Source organism: Oratosquilla oratoria, chromosome 29 (genome assembly GCF_046742065.1).
Source record: "Oratosquilla oratoria isolate Oo_2021 chromosome 29, ASM4674206v1, whole genome shotgun sequence".
Lineage (NCBI taxonomy): Eukaryota > Metazoa > Arthropoda > Malacostraca > Stomatopoda > Squillidae > Oratosquilla > Oratosquilla oratoria.
In genome coordinates this window covers 30,662,791-30,667,790 of record NC_134805.1, presented here as the reverse complement: position 1 = coordinate 30,667,790, position 5,000 = coordinate 30,662,791, and the positions used below count along the sequence as shown (strand labels likewise).

Here is a 5,000-nt window from a genome sequence, read left to right as displayed (position 1 = left end):
ATTTTCTCACTCTCTTATTCTCACTATCTCGCATTTTCATTCTCACTGTCTCTCACTATCTCACTCTCACGCATTTTCGCACTTTGTCTCTCATTCTCTTACTTTATCACGTTCTCATTCTCATTCTCAAATTCTTTCACTCTCAATTCCACGATTTCTCACCTTCACGTCTTCTCATTGTTTTCCTCTTCCACTCTCTTGCCTTCTCATTCTTTTAATCTCTCAATTTTTCACTCTCTCAAACTCTCAACTTCACATTTGCTCATCTTATCACTGTCTACTCTTCTTACTCTCACCCACTCCTTCTTTCTCACTTTCCTACTCTCACTCTCAATTTCTTATTCATTGACTATTCCACTCTCACGCTCTTCATATCTCTCACGCTCTGATGGTCTCACCGTATCAGTCTCCAGGTCTTTCGTTTGCTCACTCACTTTCATGACGGGAACGCACACACACACACACACACACACACACACACACACACACACACACACACACACACACACACACACACACACACACACACACACACACACACACACACACACACACACACACACACACACACACACACACACACACACACACACACACACACACGACTTGGATGCTAAATCCTCTCTTTTCTCATTTCATCTAAACTAGAATTTATTCCTGAATGTTCTCTGTCAGCATTAAGAGATTTCGTGCTTTCTTGTTTACTTGAGCAAAACGTAATGAACTGCAAACACAACCAGTTGATGCTATTACTAAGTTTTGATGCTGGGAAAGAGGATTAAAGTCTCCTTTGTAGTTTAACAACACCATAAAGGACCATGATTATCGAGCAGATTAAGGTTCTACCGTATAGAGACTAAAAACCTGTTCACACTAGCGGTTCGAACCGCGGCGGTTCAATTACAATATAAGTCAGTGGAGGTGTTTACACGCAACCGCATAGTATTTCTTGACTAAGCGGTTCCGGCTTGGTTTCTGCACGGTTCAAACTGCTAGTGTCAACAAAGTCTCAAAACCCAAATGTTGGCGGTTCGAACCGAATTGAGTCATCGTTTATTGGCAGCAAGGTCTCCTAGTCTTCAGTCTTTGAGATCGGGCAACGGCTGTAACGGCCATTCACTTCGCGAGAAAGGGGGAATGGATGGATCTTTTAAGAAGGTAGAAGGCATTTTTTTCACTTTTTTTCACGGAGAGGGGGGGTCGCCGATTTAATGAAGCGGCCTTGCTGTGGATGTGCTGTGTCTTGCGACACTGCTTCTGACCCAGGGCAGTGGACAAGGTGTAGGGATGACCCGTCATCTAGGAGGTGCTAAGATGAGAGGGAGGGTGGAGGGTGTGGAGTGTTTTCAGGGATGGAATGGGTGGGAATGATTTTATGCCTTTTCCTTTTTGGCTACCTCCCTGGTAAGGGGGGAAAAGCCTTGGTATATGTATGTATGTATGTTTAAGTTTTTAGTTTTTCAAATTTTTTCACGTTTTTTTCACGGTTTTTATTCATGGTTTTTAGTTGTTGTTTTTCTTTAGTTTTATCACTCTTCATTTTTCTTCATTAGGCGTTTGTAGTCTCCCCTCTCCCTCCGCTAATTATAATTTTTGTTTATCATCTTGATACATTATCATTATTATCTTTCATTAGTTTTTACTCCTTTTTTTCTGGGGTAATTAACAGAGCTGGAGATATCTATTGATCATGTTCATGCCTAAATAGATATAATTCTTCAATCGAACCGATCAATACGATGTTAGATATAAGCACACAGTAATGGTATCTTCTTCTGAAATTGTGGCACTGTATGATAAATGTAAGATAGCTAGGTTGCTTAACATTCGGGATAGCTATTAGTGTCTAAAAAATTGAGACAGCCAATATACACTAAAAATGCTGTCTATCATTATATTGATACATTTGTTTGCAAGCTTTCTTACACACACACACACACACACACACACACACACACACACACACACACACACACACACACACACACACACACACACACACACACACACACACACACACACACACACACACACACACACACACACACACACATACATATATACATACACACACATACACACACACACACACACACACACACACACACACACACACACACACACACATATACTACACACGTACATATACACGCATGATTAAAGAAATTAGAATAAAAATGCCGATACCAACATTTGCCAAACATTTTTCTACATATTTTAAAAATGACCAAGACAGCCTTTCGCTCCCTTAAAAAAAAAGAAAAAAAAAAAAAATCCAACAGTCTTCTCAAAACGTTGGAGAAAAGATAGACAAAAATAATAATTCAGAGGAAATAAGACATCCTCCATTGCATGTTTTGCTTCATAAGAGAGATGAATATGTTGGAAAGAAGAATTCTATACAAGACGTCGGTCAAACAAAAGAACAATAAAGAAAATAAAAATAATTAATCATTTGAAGATAACTCAGAAAGGAGAAAAGTTTAATAAGATTGGAATTTAAAAATGGCACCAACAGGAAATGTAAAGATAATCAAGAATGAAGTACTTGATAAAACAAAATAAATAAACTGCATCGGAACGAACAAGATGTACAACTTTATATATATGTATATATATATATATATATATATATATGTATAATGTGTGTGTGTATATATATGTGTGTGTGTATATATATGTGTGTGTGTATATATATGTGTGTGTGTATATATATGTGTGTGTGTATATATATGTGTGTATATATGTGTGTGTATATATATATGTGTATATATGTGTGTGTGTATATGTGTGTATATATATGTGTGTGTGTTTTTATATATATATGTTTGTATATATATATATGTATATATATATGTATGTGTTTATGTATATATATATATATATATAGTATATATATATATATATATATATATATATATATATAATATAACATTCTAGGTGGTACATCTTATCCCGCCGACCCAAAATAGCATTATTTGATTGAATGAGTGAAAGAAGGGAGTTAGGAAAGGAGTAACAAAAGAAGGAACGAAAAATAACCGAATGATTAAATGTAGAACAAATAAACGAGTTTGTAAATTAACACAATAATAAACAGCTGGTTGAGCGATGATTGAAGAAACAAACGAACAAATACAAGAACTAAAAAATTCATTAACCAACAAGCGAAGAAAGGGAAACAAAATCGAGTACATTGATAAAGAAATGGAATAAAACAAAAGATGACACGTGGATGTCAAACAACTCTTGTAAGACGGAAACCTTCAACAATGTCTTTCATCAAAGAAAAGGAGTCGAATTGCAGGAAATCCAAAATTTTGCGATGGGAAGAAGAGCCTCCGGAGAGAGGGGAGTCAAACTGTGATATTCGAGGCTGAATGAGGTCATGAAAGGGTCATAGGGGTCAAAGTGAGGTCACAGTGTTATCAGGAGAGACGGGGTTACACCAGGAGTCTTTAAGTGGAACGGAAGATGATGGAGAAGAAGAAAGAGTACGGTTAAGGAAGAGGAAGAAGGAAAACGAAATAAAACACAAATATGAATGATAACAGATAATTATGAGTGAAAAGTATCAAAGGATGTAGATGAGATCAATGCAGTTGAATTGAGGATAAGAAATAAGACACAAGAATTAAAAAAAGAGAAATGATGATAGCTTAGAAAAGAAGTGTCTAAACAATATTTATATCGGAAGTAAGTGTAAAATCATGGAAAGAGTCATAGGCGCCTAATGCCTTTCCGTTGTGGTTTACCTTTATTATTTTGTTTCGACTAAGAACAAATAATTTCATTCAAAAGATGGGGCAGACTTTAAGCTGACAAAGATGGAAACTAGTCAAGAATTCTTTGAGTTTAATCTCTACCCCTGAGGTGCATAAAATTCTCTTCCCTTCATGAGAATAATTCCCTAAAGTGAGTTGCCATGTCGGAGAGTTTAAAGGAGGCACAATGGAGGCTGCGGAGGGAATGAGGAGGGAGGAAAGGGTGAGTGAGTAGAGCTGTTTCCTTGATGGAGTAGTCACGTCATTGAGGAGGATAAAGGCCAAGGAAGGCATGGGAGATATATGGGATGAATAGCAGGTTATGAAAGGATAGGGGAAGGCATGGTGTGATGTGCAAGGGAGTGAGGGGATCGTTGGAAGACACGGGAGATTTATGGAAAGACATTGGAGTCTATACGAGGGCATGTGGTGACATGGAAGGGTGTATAAAACCCTATGAGGACATGATAGAATAATGAGAGGTCATGGAATATCATGGGAGAGTATAGACTGGCATACGGGTATATAGGAAATCATGAGACGTTATGGGAGGTTATATAGAGGTTCCCTGATGGCTTATAAGGACGTGAGAAGACTTAGGATGAAACGAAAGACTACGTGTGGTTTGTGATAGGAAGTGAGTGGTAGGGGAAGCCATATAAAGTGGTAGAGAAGACGAAGAGGATTCTGCGTTATGGTGAAAATAAAGGGTCCTACACGGTCAATATTATTGCGCAATATTCCTTGTTTCAGAATATTATTTATAGTGTAGTGATGGTATTGAACAATGATACAATATATTAAAGATATCATATATACAACCGGAATACGTGTGTCTCTTCAATACCATCAGTAATATTGTACAATACGGAATATTGCGCAATAACATTGATCGTATATGGCCCGCCTTAAGGAAACTATGGAGGGGTATGGGAGAGTGATTATAGGGTACGGTAATGTATAGAAGTAAAGGGATAAGGCAGATAATTTACGGGACTTGCATAACTATAAGACTCTGAATACGAATAGTCAGAGCCAGTAATATGTTCTGAATAAATAGGAAAATCAGTTGAGACTTAAATATGACTGTTGATTACACGTAATGGAAGAGTTTGGAGTCCTAGAACAACGAGAGAGGATGGAAGAGAATGAGTCAAACAGGATGAATAAAACGAACGGCTCACGGCAAGGCGTGAGGGAGAAGTATCTGGGTTTAATCGCCCGTGAGAAAAGATG

At 37.5% G+C, this 5,000-nt stretch overlaps 1 protein-coding gene across 1 annotated transcript in view; it reads right to left on the bottom strand.

Moving 5' to 3' along the window:
- Nucleotides 1–5,000, bottom strand: part of LOC143040833 (otoferlin-like) — a 373,699-nt gene that overhangs the window by 265,078 nt on the left and 103,621 nt on the right. The gene's annotated exons all lie outside the window — the stretch shown is intronic.